General features: G+C 38.9%; 1 protein-coding gene across 14 annotated transcripts in view; it reads right to left on the reverse strand.

Annotated features, from left to right (window-relative positions):
- The window catches only part of LOC111766688 (zinc finger protein 596-like), a 79,952-nt gene extending 59,437 nt beyond the window's left edge, over positions 1–20,515 (reverse strand). For 3 of the 14 annotated variants that reach the window (XR_011647706.1, XM_071212520.1, XM_058289595.2), the window contains exons 1-5: positions 20,388–20,515; positions 19,431–19,607; positions 17,940–18,000; positions 7,672–7,703; positions 6,799–6,962 (exon numbers count right to left, since the gene is read on the reverse strand). The gene's annotated coding sequence lies outside the window, so the exon portion shown is untranslated. The remainder of the gene's footprint in view (positions 1–6,798; positions 6,963–7,671; positions 7,704–17,939; positions 18,001–19,430; positions 19,608–20,387) is intronic. The other 11 variants (XM_071212521.1, XM_058289606.2, XM_071212522.1 and 8 more) reach the window with 8 other exon arrangements.
- Positions 20,516–21,493: the final 978 nt, after the last annotated feature.

A 21,493-nucleotide genomic window follows, 5' to 3' on the forward strand; every position in this document is an offset into this window, starting at 1 on the left:
GATATACAATGCCCAGCATCTGTCCCTGCAGTACCATGCAGGACAACTCCAAATCCTGAAAATGCCCCCACATCATATCTCTTCTTCCCTCTCCCTACCCTCAGCAGCTACTGAGGCCACTTACTCCACATCAATACTACAATTTCTTCCATTACTAATCACAGTAATTCCATAGTAGAATATCAGTAAATCCATTCTAATCCATACTCTATTCTTCCATCCAGTGGACCCTGGGATGGTTATGTCCACTCCACCTCTATATCAAGAGGGGGCTTAGATTCCACATGGATGACGGATGTAATTCTGCTTGCAGCTGTAGGCACACTTGGCTCCCTGGTGTGGTAGTTGATCTTCTTCACTTCCCTGTTAGTTGGCTGGGGTTAAGTCCAATAGACCAAATGGTAGGAGTTGCAAGTCTGCTGAGGCTCAGGGCCTGGCTATGATAAGGACAGTCCAGAGATTCAGGTCTCCTGAGTATACACCAACCCCAGCACCAACCACAGGTCCAGTAAAACTAAAAGAGGCCATGTGTAGAAAGGTCACATCTGAGTCCATCTCCATCACACTCAGGAGCACAAACTCCAAAGTAGGGCCAACTGACATGGCACGGAACTCCAGACTTATCTGCCATGACCATAGAACGTGTGGGTCTCTGCAGCACTCAGAAGAACCAATGACTGGGCTTGTACCTACTTTGGCTGCATCTGGGACCCTGGTGAGGCATACATAAGTGTGACCCTCTTATGACCTCCTGATTCTTTTTTGGAGATGCATAGGCAAATAAATTCATTTGTCCTTTCCATATCCCCTTTTATTCAAAGTCAAAAAGCAATTTTTAACACCTAATAATATATGTAGGCTGAGATATTCTGCTAGTTTTGAGTTGACCCTTTAATTCAAGGTCTTTTTCTAGTTGCATCATGAGCTGCTGCTTGGTAGTAATCCCCTGGTGCCAGGGACTTTCATCCCTGGGAGTCATGCCCCACACTGGGGGCAGGTAATGCATTTACATGCTGAGTTTGGCTTAAAGAGTGGCCACATTTGACCAAATGGAGGCTCTCAGGAGATAACTCTTAGGCTCCCTGCAGCTCTAGGCCTAGTTCATATTTCAGGTGCACAGGCTCATAAGCATAGTCATTAGTATCAAGGGCTCATTTTTGGACGATTCTTCTTTATTGGTCTTTGCCATTGCACTTGGGGATTTTTGCTGTTTCATGGGTGAAGGCAATAGAGCTCCCATCGTTAGGAACTCAGCACTCCCTCAGTTGTCATTTTTAACTGCAACTACTACGAAAATATCCAAACATCTTATGTACCCTGTATACATGCCCTGGAGAACTCCCTCCCAATCATGTGCCCCCTATCAATAACACCCCACACACATGTTCCTCCCCTGCCATAGTTGAACCTCTCTGTGGTCCAAAACTTCTTCAAAAATGAAGCCTAATATATTGCCGCATTCCATTAATAGTAAAATGTAACATAGTGATGAGTTTAAAGGTTGGATATAGAATACAGACTAATTTAGAAAACTTAATGTAAAAATAAATTGGGGTATCAAAAAATGAAAAAATGAAAAAGCTTTGTTTTTGATGTTTTGCCTTTCATCAGTGCAATAAGTGTACAGTGGCAAGGCAATTTCTTCCATTTCTTCCTCAGGGTCTACATACTTTCTTTTTTCTAATTATTAAGTTTTCTTCATAAAAATTTTAGATCACAGTAATTCACATATAATATACGGTATTCCCACATATCCAATATCAAACACTTTGTCCCTTCCCCAGCAATGATCTTTTTACATGTTCATATTATATTTGCTGCAGCTGATGTACAGATATTGAAACAATAGCTTTCAAACATGGTTCCATTGGGTTTTACATTATGGTTTATATTTTAGATTATACAATTTTCTATTTTTAGATATCTTATGTTTTACATTATGGTTTACATTTTAGCCTGTAGACTTTTATACATGTTTTGGTGTAATTTAACATGTCCTATATCCATCATTGCATGAGATCTTGTGGAACACTTCCATTGTCCCCCAGTTACCCTGATTCCATCTATTCTATATCTCTCATCCCCAAAAAGCTAAGCCCCATGTATGAGCTTTAGGTTATTTTAATACAAGAAACATACATGGTGGGGCCCAGGGGAGGTTTAGCCATTTGTTGGAAAACCAGCTAAGCTTGAATTAGCATATTGCCCATATTCCAGACAAGCTTGAATTAACGTATCACCCACATTCCAGGTAAGCTTAAACTAACATATCACCCCCATTCTGTCTGGATGTAACTGTGAATACACATTCAGTCTACAGCCTTTCTGAATATTTAAAGCCTAGGCCTATATTACTTAATTGGCATTTTAGAAACTAGGCACACTTGGATACAGAATTAGATAATTTTGAATCCATCCACAGGCTATATTACTTTTCCTTCTTTCACAATCTACATGAGCACTTTCACTATTTACTCACACAACCTTAAATGATGATTTACTAACACGGCAGGCTTCCTCCTAAGTAAGTCATGCCAGCCTCTCCAATAAGCTCCCCATGAATAAATTCAGTGTGTGTGCTTCAGTCTATAGCTTGGAAGTAAAGATTTGGATCTTTTGGGAAATTTCTTTTTCCCAGACATCTCTGATATCTCAGTTCCCTAAGTGTATTCCTTCTTCTTGTATTCTGCATGGCAGTACTCGAACAGTATTATTAGAACATCTCGAGGCTGAATTGTAGCCCCTTTCTCTCCCACTTCTCTACACTATCATGACAATCACACATATGTTCAACTGCTTCATTTTACACCACTGTTGACACAAAAATGACACTGTACATCTCTATTTTCATAGGTAAAGGCAAAAAATCCAATATAACTTGAGACATTACTACCACCATGAGCCCAGAAATTTGAAATAAAAATTCTCTTTTTCTAGAGCCAACTCTTTGATTAAGCTAGATGTAAATCAAGAGGAATATAATCAAGATATGCCACTTTAACAAAATACTTCCCTTCAAATTAAGTAATTTTAAGTTAAGACTCTTCCAGGCATCCAAGGATTGAATAAGAATTCAATACTCAGAAACACACAAATACATTCATATTAGCTACTATTGCAGCACTGAACACTGTAACCACCCTTCATTTCTGTGGAAATCCCCTCAAAAAACTTCCCATATCATACTCATGTTCTTTTAGTCTTTGTTTGTCATTTCCTCAGAATCTTCACTAAACTCCAACCAAAAGTATCCTTTGCCCTTTGTATAGCATATATTAAAATTCTACTATTCCTTCAGGTAACTCATATAATTTTTCATAGCATAATTTTTTGGGTTTTTGTTCATATTTTGGTCTCTCCCCCAGTCTAACTGCATAAAACCCTTCCTTCAGTGGTAATATATTAAATGAGTTTCCCTTTAAAAATGAGCAAATAATTATAAAATGAGTAATAATTATATATCCACAATAAGTTAATCTGACCTCAGATGGCCTTGATCCAATTCCTTCAGTCAAAAATCATACTGATGAAAAAGCAAATTATTTAAAAAATAAATGAGGACTCCCCCACCTTGTTAAAATTCACTCCCTTATTCATGAGAATCCAAATGAACTGAGAATGCAAGGAATCCAAGTCTTAATAAAGCTGCTTTCATCACAAGTTTAGTTCAGAGCTTCTTTCTCTCTAGGAAAACCACCATTTTGATGGCAAACTCTTTTAATGTAGTTATAACATCATCAGTTCTATAACTCAAAATACACACCTTGATTAACACAGATGTTAGTCAAGAGAAATCAACTCAAGGCACACCTTGTGTCATTCCTTCCTTCTAAAACTCTCAAAACCAACCTTCCTACTGTTTCAAAGATATGTCACACTTTTATGGATTTTGGTTGTCCTGGGCAAGTACTCTAAAGCACCTAGAGCAAAAAGATTCTTACTAATCTGTATATCTAAGAGAAATGGAAATCTACCCATGTGACTATATAAGTAGAAATATTTGTGCTGAAAAAATCAAGGAAAAATTTCATTGTTCTAGAGTGTATATCCTTTACTATCAACCACATACTGATTGAATAAGATAGCACTCCAAAATTTTCTTCTACCAAAAAGGATGAACTCTCTACTCTTACCCAACCCTGCTTCTATCAGAAGGAAATTCTGTTAACAGTTATAACAGAGATTCTTAACCATTTTTGTTCCAAAGACCTCTTTTCCAGTCAGGTGAACACCATGGACCCCTACTCAGAATGGAATGCAGCAGCAGATAATTTCACTACACTCAACATTGGCATGTCTTTAAATTAAAATTTTCAAGCTAACTGACCCCCTGAAATCTTTCCCCTGAAATCTCCACAGAGTCTTGGTTTAGAACCCCTGATCTATAGTGATTTCAGCAAGCTCTGGAAGCAAAGAGAGTTCCTCACTTCATCTGGTATGTCAACTGAAAATTGTGGACAAGTAACTTATCTCCTTCCTACCATTTTACTCCCATCTACTGTTGCTATCATTAACATAAAGGCTTACACAAAAATGACTGAGCCTGAGTATTTTTAAAATGCACTTGCATACTTGCATTCAAAAACAGCCACTACTAAAATAGGTATAATGATAAACTTATATGAATATTATCTAAATTAACTGAAGAACCTAGCCTTTCCAGGTCCAAAATTTAACCTTTGGCCCTCTGTTTATTCATAGCATTTATTTTAGGAAACTCAAATTCTCCTCAAATGAAATTTTTCCTAGCAGACCTATCTCTGGGAATAAATTGAGAATATTGTCATACCATGACATGACCCAATCTGTAAATCCTTAATTCATTATGCCAAAGATTACCTTCAACAAGGACACTTTTCCTGTCCAACATGACAAACACTCCATTAATCACAATCTGACACGAGGGTAATGGGTATACCGGAAATGATGCAGACAAAATATAGCCCTAGATCCTCATTAAAAGGAATTCTGCCAAGTTCTCCTAACTTCATCTTGAGTCATGGGTCCACATTACTCAACTAAAAAAGGTTCTATCTGACTCCTGGACTAATTATGGAGAGTTAAAAATCCAACTAGCCAGGAAGGGAAGAAGACAATGTCACAAAGTAGACTACTTATTCCCAAGGTGACAGATCAAATCCTAACATAAAGAAGTCCTCACACAGACTCTACCTTAATAATACTCATAACACATAAAATCTTTATATTTCCTTATGCTTTGCCCTTGCACTGGCCTGGAAAGACAATATCATTGTCTGTTTCTCCAAGGACTTTTCAAAGGAAATGTAACCTTATAGACCATTTGAATTGTCAACATAAATCCTGATATATGCACATTGCAAGGGAACCCATAGTTCTACCCATAACTAATTTCTTTTTAATCCCAAATGCTTCAGTCTCTTCAGATCAACTGTACCATTTATTTCATATCAAATATGAACACAAGAACCAATGTTTTATTTACTCTACTTTAAGCTTTCTTGGGCCTGTAACCCTATAACCAAGAATTAAGAATTAGCAAAAGTTTATATTTACTGATTCATACAGATGATTTTTCCCTAATTTTTCCACTACATTATAGAATAGCCCAAAGATAATACCTGGTATTACAGAAACTGGCTAGGTCAACCTCACCCTTTATGATTATTTCAAAGGAGGCACACCTTTGTGTTTACATACTATTGTGATTGTTATTCCAGTCTGACCTTACCTTTGTTTATGGTTATTTCAAAACTAGGCTTGCGAATATTTACTATTGTGATTGTAACCACTCTACCCTCCCATGTTTGAAACCATAAAAACCCAAAACTCCTCAAAATCAAGGAGGCAGATTTTTGGGCCATTGTTAGACTAATGATCTCTTTGCTTGCCTAGCAACTAAACTTTCTCACTTGGAACCCCAGTGTCTCAGAAATTGGACTTTAAAGTGTATTGGGTAGAGGAGGGGCAAGATGGTGTCAGAGAAAGTGCACCCACATCATCTCTCCTGAAAAAAAAAAACAGCTGAGTGGGGACAAAATCTTGCCTGAGTGAGCTGTTTTGGGAACCACAAAGCAGGAAGCTTTGGGATCTCCATCTGGAGAGAGTACAACAAAAATAGTGATTGCCCAAGTTAAAACCATGAGTTTCTGGTTCTTGAGGCTGGAACTGTGGCATGGCTAAGCCCCTCCCTCAGGTCAGGAACCAGGGCATTCCCTGAACCTTGATGGCCACACAGCCAGAGGAGACAAACTCCAAGAGTGGGAGGGTTCTGATGAAGGGTGAAGAAGGAAACCGTGAGTGTGGGTTCAATTGTTTGGACCCTCTTTTTTGAGCTTTGAGGAGCATACCAGCTGGCTTGAGGGGAAACCAGGAAGGGGGGAGGTGAATCTGCTGAGGCAGCCTGATTTACCTAAATACCCTCCCTGGGAAAGGAAAATTTTGTATGGGAGAAGGTGAAGCCAGGCAATTAACTAGTCCTGTGCAACTCACTTAAGGGAGGGGGACAACAGGAAGTGCTTAATAAGCTTCCAAGAGCATATTCAGTGTTCCCTACAAAGTGTGGGTACTCTCTTTCAAAGAGACTGAGACTCATTATTTTCTGTGGTGAGTTAATTCACCAGGGTCTCATTTCAATTTCAGTGAGAACTCTCACACAAGATATTGCTTCCTGCCACCAGAGAGAGAAAGCAACTAAAAAATGGGGGCAGGGGGAGGATAGATTCCTAATTAGCAGTTTGTCCAATTGCAAGGAATCAACTGTGCCAAGGGGAAAGGGACTCTTTTTGAAGAGCAAATCAACCCAGAAAAAAAGTTTACCTAAGTGGAGGAGTTTCAGCCTAGAATGTGCATGGTCTCCAGTGCAACTCTATCTCCTCTGAGAGTTGTGACCCACAGGGATAGTAAGCATCTAGCTGATACTTTAGGACAAGGAAACCTAGACATTATCCTTGTATTAGCTTCCCTTGGGTTTCTTATTTTTCCTAAAAGAAAAAAAAAAAAAAAGGTTACTTTTGTTACATAATTTAACTTAGTTTGCTTACTAAAACGCACTTCAAAAGCTGCAACAAAAAAGCTGCAGGGTAATTAATTGACAAACACCAGCAGCCTGAAAAGCTCCATCAGGGCTTAAGAAGGAAGTCTGGTTTTTCTTTGTTTGGTTGACTCCTTGTCTGTGGATTTGTCTGTTTTTTGTTTTCTTATCTTTCTTTGCTATTTACCCCCACTTTTTTAAAATGAGGGGATGCCAGCTTGTTTCCCATTTGTTGTGTATTTAACTTTTTTCTATGTGCACTGATGTTGGCTACCAACACTATTTTTTTTCCTTCTACATCTTTCTATCTTCCAATACATCTTTCAATAGTTGCTCTTACATTCCAGCTTTCTTTTTTTGGCTCCCACTTTTACTGGTTTTTTATTTCTAACACTTCTATTCTGTTTTCTATCTTTTATTAACTCTTTCTGTTATCATCCCTTCTTTTCTCTTTCCCACTTTCCTCATTACACTGGCCTTTTAATTCATTCTATATTCTTCTCTATATTCAGTTTTCCATTTCATTGTAAGTACTCCACTCTTCTATTGCTATAACTCCACACAGCATCGTGAGTTTAATATTCATTCTCCTTGGTCTTACATAGGTCTTCTGCTAAAATTTATTATCAATACCACTATTATACTTTTTCTTTTCTTACCTCTTTTGCTTTCCATGGCGTTAATCTTTTTCCTTCAAGGGAACATAGAAAACAACAAGGAAATAGAAAAAGAAGAACAAATGTCAGAGAGAAAACTTAACACACACACCCAAACAGCACCTAAATAAAACTTGAGACTAGATGGAGAAGCTAATCAATTGAACAAACCATCAAGATAAAATGATGACCAGACAGCAACAAAAAATTACAAACCATACCAGTAATCACTAAGACATGGCCCAGTCCAACGAACAACCAAAAACCAGGAAGAGAAGCAGACCACTGAGCAACTAATCAAAACTCTCCAAACAAATATTATGGACCAAATTAATGAAATGAAGGAAGATATTAAAAACATTAAGAAAACACTTGCAGAGCATACTGAAAAAATTGTAAATATACGTAAAAAGATAATGAATAGGATGGTGATGAATGGCACAATCCAAGAAATCAAAAATACACTCTCAGCAAATCACAGCAGATTTGAACAGGCTGAAGAAAGAATTATTGATGTGGAAGACAGTACATCTGAAATCAAACAGATAGATTTGATAGATCAAAAGGTAGAAAAAATCCAGCATAGATGTAGGGATCTGAATGACAATTCAAAATTCACAATCATATGCATTATGGGCATCCCAGAAGGAGAAGAAAAATGTAAGGGGACAGAAGGATTGTTGGAGGAAATAATGGCAGAAAACTTCCCAAACCTATTGAGGGAGATGGATGTACAAGTCCAGGAAGTGCAGCATACCCCAAACAGTAGAAATCCCAACTGGTCTATTCCAAGACATATACTTGTCAAATTATTCAATGCTCAATACAAAGAAAAAATACTAAAGGCAGCAAAATAAAGAGAACAATCACATACAAGGGAAGCACAATAAGATTAAGTGCTACAACTGCAAGCAGGAGAATCATATGCATCAGCCATGTGGGATTTAAGTACCCTGTTGATTTAGAGGTGGAGTGGACATCACCATCCCAGGGTCCACAGGTGAAGGAATAAAATATGGATTGGAGTGGGCTTACTGGTATTCTACTATAGAACTATTGTGACTGTATCAATGGAAGAAATTGTATCATTGATGTGGAGATACTAGCCACAGTAGTGGCTGAGGGCAGGAAGAGGGAAGAAGAGATGAGATGTGGGGGAATTTTGGGGGCTTGGATTTGTCCTAAATGATATTGCAAGGAAAGATGCTGGACATTATATATCCTGCCATAACCCACTGAATGGACTAGGGAGAGTGTATACTACAATGTAAACTATAATCCATGTGGGGCAGCAGTGCTCCAAAGTGTACCTAGCACAATGATGGAAGAAGTTGTTAAAGTGGAAGGAGTTGGGGAGTAGGCTGTGCAGTATATGATACTCTCTTATTTTTTGTGTGATTTATGTATCTTTTTTAAAAAGACAAGTAAAAAAATTTTAAAAAGATTAAGTGCTGATTTCTCAATTGAAACGATGGACAAAAGAAGGCAGGGTTACAACACAGTCAACATACTAAAAGAAAAAAATTTCCATCCAAGAATACTCTACCAGCAAAGCTGGTATTCAAAAATGATGGGAGATTTCAAAATAGTTATAAATAAACAGAAACTAAGAGAGTATGCCAATAAGAAACCTGCCCTTCAAGAAATGCTAAAGAGAGTTCTGCATGTTAAAGAAAAAAACAGGATAGAAAGAGTTGGAGGAGAGTGTAAGAACAACTGAAAAAGATAAAAGAGAAGTAACAACAAAATATGACATACACAAATGCAAAGAAAATATGGCTACTGTAACTAACTCCTTGAGAGTAATAACACTGAATGGTAAGGGATCAAGCTCACCAGTCAACAGACATAGACTGGCAGAAAGGATAAGGAAACATGACCCATCTTTATGCTGTCTACAAGCAACCCACCTCTGACCAAGGGATAAGGGAGGTTGAATGGGAAAGGCTGGAAAAAAAATCCTACAAGCAAACAATAACCAAAAAAGGGCAGGGGTAGCTATACTAATATAGGTCAAAACAGACTTTAAATGCAAAACTGTTGTGAGAGACAAGGATGAACATTACATATTAGTAAAAGGGATAATCTTTCAAGAAGAAAGAACAATCATAAACATTTATGCATCTAACCAGGGCACCTCAAAATACATGAAGCAAACAGTGGAAAAAATAAGTGGAGGAATACATGCCTCTACAATTATAGTGGGGAACTTAAATACACCATTATCACCATTAGACAGTACATCTCAACAGAAAATCAGAGAAACAAATTATACTGTACACTACACCCAAATACAGCAGGATATACATTTTTCACAAGTGTACATGGAACATTCTCTAAGATAGACCACATGCTGGGCCACAAAGAAACTCTTAATAGATTCAGAAAGATTAAAATCATACAAAACTATTTCTCTGACCACTATGGAATGAAGCTGGAAATCTGCAATGGCCAGAGAACCAGATAGGCACAAAGATGTGAAGTTAAACAACACATTTAGACCAACAGTGAGTCATGAAGGAGGAAATCTCAAAAGAAATCAGTAACTACTTTGAAACCAATGAAAATGACAACAAGACATATCAAAACTTATGGGATGCAGCAAAATCAGTACTGAGAAATGTATAGTCACCAATTCATTTATCAAAAAAAAAAAAAAAAGGAATAGCTAAAATTGAAGGCATAACTGCACACTTGGAGGAATTAGTAAAAAACACAACAAACTACCCCAAAGAAAGAAGGAAGACAGAAATAACAAAGATCAGAGCAGAACTAAATGAAATAGAAAATAAGAAATCACTAGGAAAAATGAAACAAAGAGCTGGATCTTTGAGAAGATCAATAAAACTGACAAGCCCTGAGCCAGACAAATAAATAAAAAAAGATGCAAATACACAAAATAAGAAATGCAAAAGGGGATATCACCACTGAACCCACAAAAATAAAGAGTATCATAAAAGGATACTTTCAAAGCCTATATGCCAAAAAGGAGGACATTCAGAGGAAATGGATAAATTCCTAGAAACACGTAAGCAGTCTACATTGAAAAAATAATAAACTGATGATCTCAACAAAGCAATCACAAGTAAAGAGATAGAATCAGTCATTAAAAACCTCCCAACTAGAAGAGCCTTGGGACAGGTAGCTTCATAGGTAAATTCTACCAAACTCTCCAGAAAGGACTAACACCAATCTTGCTTAAACTCTTCCAAAAAATCAAAATAGAAGGAACATTGCCTGACTCATTCTATGATGCCAACAGTACCCTAATACAAAAGTCAAACAAAGACACACAAGAAAGGAAAATTACAGACCAATCTCTTTAATGAGCCTAGATGCTAAATTCCTCAACAAAATACTTGCTAATCTTGTTCAGCAACACAACGAATGAATTACACACCATGACCAAGTGGGTTTCATCCCTGGTATGCAAGGATGGCTCAACAAAAGAAAATCAATTAAGGTAATACAAACTACAAACAGATCAAAGGGGAAAAAAAATCACATGATCATATCTATAGGTGCAGAAAGCATTTGACAAAATACAGCTCCCTTTCCTGATAAAAGCACTGCAAAATATAGCAATAATAAGAAACTTTCTGAACATGATATATAAAAAAACCCACAGCTAACATCATTTACAATGGTGAAAGCAAAAAGCATTTCCTTGTTAAGATCAGGAAAAAGTCTAGGATGCCCAATCACCCCTCCTATTTAACACTGTTAGAAGTACTTGCTTGAGCACTGAGGCAAACAAACAGATATAAACAAAAACTGAGGGAGTGCTCAGTTCCTCGCCAGGGGAGTTCTGTCACATTCCCCAATGGAACAGCAACAAGTCCCCAAGTGCAAGGGCAAAGACCAGTGAAGAAGGATGGTCCAATGATGAGCCCTTGATACTGATGACTACGCTTATGAACCTCTGTGCCTAAAATTTGTACTACGCCTAGAGCTGCAATGTGCCTAAGAGTTCCCGCCTGAGAGCCTCCATATTGCTCAAATGGGGCTGCTCTCTAAGCCAAACTCAGCATGAAAATGCATTACCTTTCCCCCAGCATGGGCCATGACTCCCAGAGATGAGCCTCTCTGGTGCCAAGGGATAACTAACAATCACTAACTGGTGATACAACTAGAAAAAGGCCTTGAATAAAAGGGGGAAATCATAAAGACAAATGAGTTTAAATGGCTAGAGTCTTCAAAAAAGAGCTGGAGCTCATCAGAGGGATTGCACTTATGCATGCCTGAGCAGGATCCCAGAGACAGCTGAAGTAGATAAAACCCCTGGTACTGGTACTTCTGAGGGCTATGGAGACACACAGGTTCTATGGTCACAGCAGATGGCTCTGGAGTTCAGTGCCTTGTCAGTGGGCTCTACTTTGGAATTTGTGTTCCTGAGTGTGATGGAGTTGCACGCAGATGTGACCTTTCAAACCATGCCTCTTCTGTCACTTTTATTGAACCTGTGGTTGGCATTGGGGTTGGTGTATACTCAAGAGACTTGAATCTCTGGACTGGCCATGTGTAAGCTGGGCCCTGACCCTCAGCAGAGTTGCAACTCCTGCTCTCTGATTCATTGAACTTACCCAGGTCAGCTAACAGGGAGGTGAAAGTGGTCAACCACCACACCAGGAAACCGAGAGTGCTTATAATTCCAAGCAGGAAAATTGCATCCATCAACCATGTGGGATCTAACCCCACTCTCAATAGAGAGGTAAAGTGGATATCACCATCCTAGGGTCCATAGGACAGCGGAACAAACTATGGATTAGAGTGGACTTAATGGTATTCTACTATAGAACTATTGTGACTAGTAATGGAAGAAACTGTAGCACTGATGTGGAGAAAGTGGCCACAGTAGTTGCTGAGGGCAGGGAGAGGGAAGAAGAGATGTGATGTGGGGGTATTTTTTGGATTTGTGGAATTGTCCTAGATGATATTGCAGGGACAGATGCTGGACATTACATATCCTGCCATAACCCACTGAATGGCCTGGAAGAGAGCGTAAACTACAATGTAAACTGGAACCATGCTGTGTAGCAGTGCTCCAAAATGTATTCACCAAATGCAATAAATGTGCCGCAATAATGAAAGAAGTTTTTGATTTGGAAAGAGTGGGGGATGGGGGTTAGGGGTGGGGTATATGGGAACCTCTTCTATTTTTTAATGTAACATTTTTTTGTGATCTATGTATCTTCAAAAACATACAATAAAAAATTTTTAAAAGACATCCAAATTGGCTATTTGCGGATGACATGATGTTATCAATAGAAAGCCCTGAGTAATCTATAACAAATATTTTAGAACTTATAAATGAGTTCAGTAAATAACAGGTTATAAGATCAATGCGCAAAATCAGTAGCATTACCATACACTAATAATGAGCAATCTGAGGGGCAAATCAAGAAGAAATACCATTTACAATAGTAAATAAAACAATCCAATACCTAGGAATAAATTTAACTAAAGATATAAAAGACATACACTGAAAACTGCACAAAATTGTTAAAGGAATCAACGAAGATTTAAATAAATAGAAGAATATCGCAGTTCATGGATAGGAAGACTAAATATGTCTATCTTACCCAAACTGATCTACAGATTTAATGCAATCCCAATAAAAATCAATGCAACATTTTTTACTGAACTGGAAAAACTATCAAATTTATTTGGAAGGGAAAGAGGCCCCAAATACCCTAAGATATATTTAAAAAGTAAAATGAAATTGGAGGAATCACACTACCTGACTTTAAAACATACTACAAAGCTATAGTGGTCAAAACGGCATGGTATTGGCATAAGGGTAGACATATTGACCACTTCACTGAATTTTGAGTTCTGATATTGATCCTTGCATATACTTTCATCTGATACTCAACAAGGCTACCAAGCCCACTCTCTTGGAAAAGAATGGCCTCTTCAACAAACAGTGCTTGGAGAACAGGATATCACATGCTAAATGAAAGAAGAATACCATCTCACACCTTATACAAAAATCAACTCAAGATGTATTAAAGATCTAAATATATGAGCCAACACCATAAAGACCTTGGGAAAAAAACAGGGAAGCATCTACAGGAACTTGTAATAGGAAAAGGCTTCATGAACTTTACACCCAAAAAATGAGGTATGAAAGAAAAAATAGACAAATGGGACTTCCTCAAAATTAAAGCCGTTTTCACCTTGAAGGAGTTTATCAAGAAAGTGAAAAGATAACCAACATAATGGAAGAAAATCTTTTGTAATCATATATCTAATAGGAGCCTAATATCTAGCATATAAGAAGAAATCCTATATTTCAAAATAAAGAGACAAACAACCCATGTAAAAAATGGGCAAGAGATTTGAGCAGATGCTTCTCCAAAGAAGAAACACAAATGGCTAAAAAGCACATGAAGATATGCTCACCATCATTAGATATTAGGGAAATGCAAATCAAAACTATAATGAAATATGATCTTATACCCATTAGACTGGCCACTATTTAAAAAACAGAGGACTACAAGAGTTAGAGAAGATGTGGAGCAATGGGAACCCTTTTTCACTGCCAGTGGGAATGTAGAAGGATCCAGCCATTGTGGAGGACATTTTGACAGTTCCTCAAAATCTAGTTACAGATATGCCATATGACCCAGCAATTCCACTGCTGGGTATATACCCAGAAGAACTGAAAACAAGGTCATGAACTGATATTTGCACACAAATGTTCATAGCGGCATTATTGTCTCTTGCCAAAAGTTGGAATCAACCCAAATGCCCATCAACAGATGAATGGATCAACAACTTGTGGTATATACATACAATGGAATACTACCCAGCTGAAAGAAGGAATACAGTACTAACACACAGGATAACATGGATGAAATGTGAGGACCTTATGTTGAGTGAAGCAGGTTAGGCATTGAAGGACAAATACTACATGACTTCTCTGATATGAATTAATCAAATCACACTGTCTCATAGACCTAGAGAGTGGAAGATAGGCTTAGAGGAAATAGGGGAAGAAGAAGGTTGTGAGCCAACAACTATGGGTTAAATCTATGATAAAGTGGAGGTAAGTAGTTGTGCAGTGAAAGGATAAGACTGGGGCATAGGGATAATACTGAATGGTGTTGTGCAGGCTTGAGGGGGCCTAGGGTTGGGAGGAAGGGTCAGATGGTCCATAAATTGGGGGGAAGGTTGGGGGAGCAGGTGAACACAGGATATTGTCAGGTATGTGGTTGAAACTATAATGTTGAGAAAACTCTTTTATAATAAGGGTTACTGGTTTAAGGTAACTGGTTAAGGTTACTGGTTTGGTGGGGGTATCTGGCACAGGGTACATTTGGGGCAGGCTTCTAGGGAGTGTGTGAGTGCTCGTCTTATCATTGTGTGTTATATCAGTGGGTAGAGACCCTTACAATGAGTGGAATGTGTTGTACCCCCACCCTGGGGAGGCCTGGTGTTCTCAAACAGAGGGGAATATGTCTCTCAAGAACAAGGGTGGCTCCCAATGGGGGAGGACAGACTAGTGTGCCAATCCCTCAGCATTGTTAAAAGTATCTATGAATCTTGTCTTTCAACTTGGATGTCACCGTGGGCCCCGAGGGAAGAGGAGAGAGGAATAGAATAGATGGAAGAGGGATTAACTGGGGGGGCAATGGAAGTGTTCCACAAGATTGTGCAATGATGGATACAGGCCATTTTAAATTTCACCAAAAATTTATAAAAGTCTATAGTCTAAAATGTGAATCATAATGTAAACCATAATGTAACCAAAAATTTATAAAAGTGTGCAGTCTACAATATAAACCGTAATGTAAACCAGAAAGGTTTAGTAGCTATGTATCAGTATCTGTACATCACCTGTAGCAAATATAACATCCACATGTAAAAGATTACTGTTAAGGAAAGGGGAAAACAGTTTGATGCTGGGTATATAGGAGGCCACTATATTCTATATGTGACTTGACTGTGACCTAAAACTTTTCTGAAGACATAATAAAAAAATTTAATAAAAGGCTGTCGACACTGAGAAAGAAACGGAAGAGACTGCCTTGCCACTGTACAAACAGGGCAAAACCTATTGAAGTGATAAAAGGCAAAACATCACAAAAAAAGTTTTATGGTACTTTTCATTTTTAGCACTCCAATTTATTTTTTACTTTAATTAAATTTTCTAAATTATTACATATTCTATTATGAATCTTTAAGCCTATTGTTATGATTTCATTTTCCTACTATTTTAATTTGGCACTATATTCCACTTCACTTTTGAGAAAGTTTTGGATCACAGAATGGTTCTAAAGTGGCAGGGGAGGAGCACTGGTGTGGGGTGTCATTGATGGGGGATGCATGGGTGGGAGTGCTCCAGGGCATGCATATAGGGCATACAGATATGTCCATATGTTCATTGGGTATTGACAGTGGATAGAGTTATACGTGACAACTGAGGGAGTGCTGAGTTCCCATCCTGGTGAGCTCTGTTACATTCCCCAATGGAACAGAAACAATTCCCCAAGTGCAAGAGCAAAGGCCAGTGAAGAAGGTTAGTCCAATGATGTGTCCTTGACGCTGATGACTATGTTCATGAGCCTGTGTGCTTGAAATTTCAACTTGGCCTAGAGCTGCAGGGTGCCTAAAAGTTACATCCTGAGTGCCTCCACATTGCTCAAATGTGGCCAGTCTCTAAGGAAAACTCAGCGTGAAAATGCATTACCTTCCCCCAAGCATAGGACATGACTCATTGATGAGCCTCCCTGGCCCCAAGGGATTATTACCACCAAGCACCAGCTGGTGATGCAACTAGAAAAAGACCTTGATTAAAAGGGGGAAATGGTAAAGACAAATGTGTTTATGTGGTTAAGTGGCTTCAAAATGATTCAGGTCATCAGAGCAGTGGGAATTATATACATCTCAGCAGGATCCTAGAGATAGCCAAAGTAGATACAACCCCAGGTAGTGGTGCTCCTGAGGGCTACAAAGACACACAGGTCCTGTGGTCATGGAAGATGGCTCTGGAGTTCAGTACCTCACCAGTGGCCCTTCTTTGGAATTTGTGCTCCTGAGTGTAATGGAGTTGGACTCCATTACAGATGTAACCTCTCTACACATACCTTTCTGTCATTTTTACCAAACCTGGGTTGGTGTATGCTCAGGAGACTTGAATCTCTGGACTGTCCATGTGACAGCTGTGCTCTGAGACTCAGCAGGGTTGCAACACACACTCTCTGATTCATTGGACTTACCCAGGTCAGGTTATAGGGAGGTGAGAATGGTTAACCACCATACTAGGGAACCAAGAGAGTCTAGAACTGCAAGCAGGAGAATCCTATCCATCAACCATGTGGGATCTAAGCTCCCTCTTGATTTAGAGATGGAATGAACATCACCATCCCAGGGTCCTCAGGATGGAGGAATAAACTATGGATTAGAGTGGGTTTACTGATATTCTACTACAGAATTATTGTGACTCTAGCAATGTAAGTGATTTTATCATTGATGTGGAGTCAGTGGCCATCAGAGTTGCTGAGGGCAGTGAGAGGGAAGAAGAGGTGGGATGTGACAGCATTTTCAGGACTTGGAGTTGTCCTGAATGATATTGCAGGGACAGATGCAGGACAGCATATATTCTGCCATAACCCACCAAATGGACTGGAGGTGAGTATAACCTACAGTGTAAACTACAGTCCATGCATTATAGCATTACTCCAAAATGTATTCATCAAATGCAGTGAATATGCCACACTGATGAAAGGGGTTATTGATGTGGGAGGATTAGGTGTGGTGGGGAGTAGGGTTATGAGGATCTCATTATTTTTTAATATAACATTTGTGTGATCTGTGTATCTTTAAAAAAAGACAACTGAAGTGGCTGTGGCTCAATCAATTGGGCTCCCATCTACCATATGGGAGGCCCTGAGTTCATGTCCCGGGGTCTCCTTGTGAAGGCAAACTGACCAGTGCCCCGCCTGGAGTACTGACAACCCATGCCCCACAGTGCAGCAAGATGACACAACAAAAAAGGAGACAAGTGGACACAGAAGAATACACAGTGAATGGACACAGAGAGCAGACAGCAAAAGAAGCTGCAAGGTGGCGGGGGGAGAAGAAATAAATATAAATAATACATCTTTTAAAAAAAGACAATAAAAATATCTTCAGAAAAATAAAGTGTATTAGAAGGAAAGAACCTGTTTTTGCTCAAGGTCCACCACACAACAAACACAACTAATTGAGAGAATTTAAAAGATATCATAGAACAATTGGAAAAGTTACTATATTAAGCCACATACCTGGACCAACTACAAGTTACCTTAACAATGCATGTCCACTTTCAGGTTTAGAGTACTGGATCTGCAAAATATTCACAACACAAATTTTCAACAGCTTTTCATCTGTAGTCTCAATAAGACAGACCCTTGGATACTACGGACAAATGGTAGTATGTCTACTTATAAATACATGAACATCACTTTGACTGTATGTACATTGTTCTGCCTGGCAATATATTTTTTTTAATTTTCTAAGATTTATTTTATTTATTTCTCCCTAAACCCCACTGTTTTGCACTTCCTGTCTGCTCTCTGTGTTCTTCTATGTCTGCTTGTTTTCTCTTTAGGTGGTACCAGGCTGATTCTGGGACCTTCTAGAGTGGAAGAGAGGTGCTCAATCTCTTGTGCAACCTCAGCTCCCTAGTCTGCTGCCTCTCTAATTGTCTCTCCTCTCTCTCTTTCTGTTGCATCATTTTGCTGTGCCAGCTCTCTGCATAGGCCCAGCTCTCCTGCACAGAGCAGCACTCTGCATGGACCACCACCCTGTGTGGACCAGCACTCCACTCACACCAGCTCACCATGATGGTCAGCTTGCCTTTCAACAGACAGCCCTGGAATCAAGCCCTGGACCTCCTATATGGTAGATGGGAGCCCAATCACTTGAGCCACATCCATTTCCCCAGGCAGGATCTTTATTTTGGAAATGTGTTCAGATATTTGATTGGGTTGTAAAGTACCTTAATAGTTGGCAAAATGTCTGGGCAAGGTGCATTTGGTCACCTCACAGTCCCTTAGGAAGTTATGATAAATCTGAGACTTCTCACAGGACTACTCCCTTCAGTGTACAGTCTCAGGAGAAAGAGGATTTACCCAGGGAGTTAATAATATTCTGGGTTTGGTTCTTTGGGCAGATTGCTGCTACCTTAGCTTGGGGTTAACACAAATGAAAGCAGAATTAGATATCTATCAATCACAGTAGGAGAAATTACTGAATTTATTGTAGAGCAATAGCTGCACAGCAAGTCACTAGATTTCTAAGCCAAACGTGCCACTTATTAGCTGAACAAGGAGGCATTTTTGTCATTGCCAACATCACTTGTTGTATTTGAGTACACACTTTGGTGGAAGTTAAGGCACAATTGCATGAAATAATTACATGCACTACATGATTAAATCAGCTAAGGCCCTCTTCAAGATTCTGATTTGATCACTTTGATTTCATTTGGGTCAAATCATGGGAACTGGGCTTAGGCATATCCAATGAGGTGGCATTTGGACCTTTTATCACTCACAGTACTCATTATAATTGTATAACTCTCACCCTACCCCCTTCCCTCCTCCCCCACAACCACCAGCCCCCACAAGCCAGATAAAAGGAAGCCGCCTAGCTAGTCACCGATCCAAAACTTCTGCTTCTGTATGTGCCCGCTTATATGAACCTTATCAAGCCACCCAGCTAAGCCTACCTGCCCTTATAAAGAATCCCTGGAAAGCGCGCGCTCCTCTCCTTACCTGAGAGTACCACCCGGCAGGTTTTCCTCCAATAAAGCCTGTTTCCGGCTCTGGCCCAGAGAATTTCCTTACAATAATCTCTCTGGTGGAGTGTTTTGGGTTTTTTTTCAAGAGTTTTGAATGTGTGTCCGCAACCACTTGTGACCCAGCAAATGATTTCTTTATGTCTGGGATGACCTAAAAAATTATGATCATGGAAAAACTGACATCACGGCCATCTATGAGCACAACATGAAAACAACCAGAAATACTAATCCAGACTTCAGGCAGTACATGAAAATGAGTTCAACACCTTAAATTTTTTATCACAACTCTAAATGGCTGAGATCCAGATCAAACTGGGATAAATTGCTAAATAAATTAAGTAGACCTTTGATGAAGACCTTTATGCTAAGTCCAACATCAGCAAACCGAAGCTCAACTTAGTTCCTAGCTCTTGTAAGTGCTCCTTTCCCCAGAACCTGAAACATAACAACCTGCCATAACCTGCCAGTTTCTTTCCTCGCTTCCTTCTCCAGGAATCTTGATCTGTTCTCTTTGTTTCTGTGTAGAATTTTGTCCCCAGCTTCTATGATTTGTTTAGTCTCTTCCTCACCCAGGGCCCCCTTTTCCTTACACTTTTCATTTCTGGAACTCTCCAGTCCAGCAGCAGTTCAGTTTAACCCTCCCTCTTCATTTTTCTCTGTGAGGCTTTTCTCCCTAAAGTTTCTTCCCTGCTAGGTTATCCTGCCTCAGAGAGTCAGAGAGGGTCACTGCAGAAAATTCTATTCGGCATTTAGGGAATTCAACCAACAGAAATTAGAAGTAGCAAGTGCACCACTCGCCACAGCCATTTTGCAGCGATTTTACTCCCCAATCCCCCAAAATGGGGGCTTTTGTTTTCAGCACTGCTTTTGCACAGGACACACCGAGAGGGAGGCGAAGAGGACCAGTATCTCCCGGATGGAAGTTTCCTACCTGATATTTCTCTCTCTCTTCAACTCAGCATTTGTGGAGCCCTTCTCCAGTCTCTACCATCCTCCAGGGTATCTGCGGAGGTTTTTTCAGGGTTTGACTTCCGTTGCTGGGCTGTGACGTCACCCCCAGCCAAGGATTTTTTTTTTTTTTAAAGAGGTACGGGAGACTGAATTCAGACCTCTTACATGGGAAGGAAGCATTCAACCACTGAGGTAGATCCACTCTTCAATGAGAGTTGGTTCATTTCATTTTTTTATTTGTTTTTAGAAGGTCCCAGGGATTGAACACAGGACCTCATACATGGGAAGCAGGAAATCAACTACTCTACTTGAGCTACAGCCACTCCCTCATTGATTTTTCTATCTCAACTTCAAAAAATAAAATAATATACAAAAGGCAGCTTAACAAATTATGAAAGCATTAATCTAAAAATTTCTGTCCATTCACATTTACCATATTTAACCCTAAAAACAAACTCAATTATTTCTCCAGTGTTCAGAAAGATAAATAAATGAGCAGAGATTGGTTAAATGATATGACCCACGTTACCTTCATAATGAAGAAAATAAAGAAAAAAATTTTAACCTTACTCATGTCTCATAAAGCTAAACCTGTTTTTTTACCTTTAGCATTGATATAGTACCTTCTTTGCCTTTCTTACAAAAATATTACGGTATTATTGGTAACTATAGTCTATATTAGTTGTCTTTTTCTTATTCATCACCAAATTCTTAACATCTTATAGTTGAAGAACATTCTTGTATTTATATTATTAAGCACAATCTCATCCACCACCAAAATCACTGTTATTCAGCCCATAGACTGTCCTATATCTGTCTTTCAATTAAAATTAAGCTCCCTAGAGTACATCTTTCGACTACAATCCCAAGCTATAAGTAAGCAGTGTGTATAATAGTCATTATAATGTACTACTCTCACCTCTATCCATTGCAACATATTTACAATTACCTTATTAAACATTTTATATACATTCCATATCATGTCCCCCTTCTTAGCCAGCATTCTATCTCCTACTAACCTATAGTCTAAAGTGTAATTTCATAAGCTTAATAATAGTATTTAGTATAGATCAGTGAGAACATACA

Source organism: Dasypus novemcinctus, chromosome 28 (genome assembly GCF_030445035.2).
Source record: "Dasypus novemcinctus isolate mDasNov1 chromosome 28, mDasNov1.1.hap2, whole genome shotgun sequence".
NCBI lineage: Eukaryota > Metazoa > Chordata > Mammalia > Cingulata > Dasypodidae > Dasypus > Dasypus novemcinctus.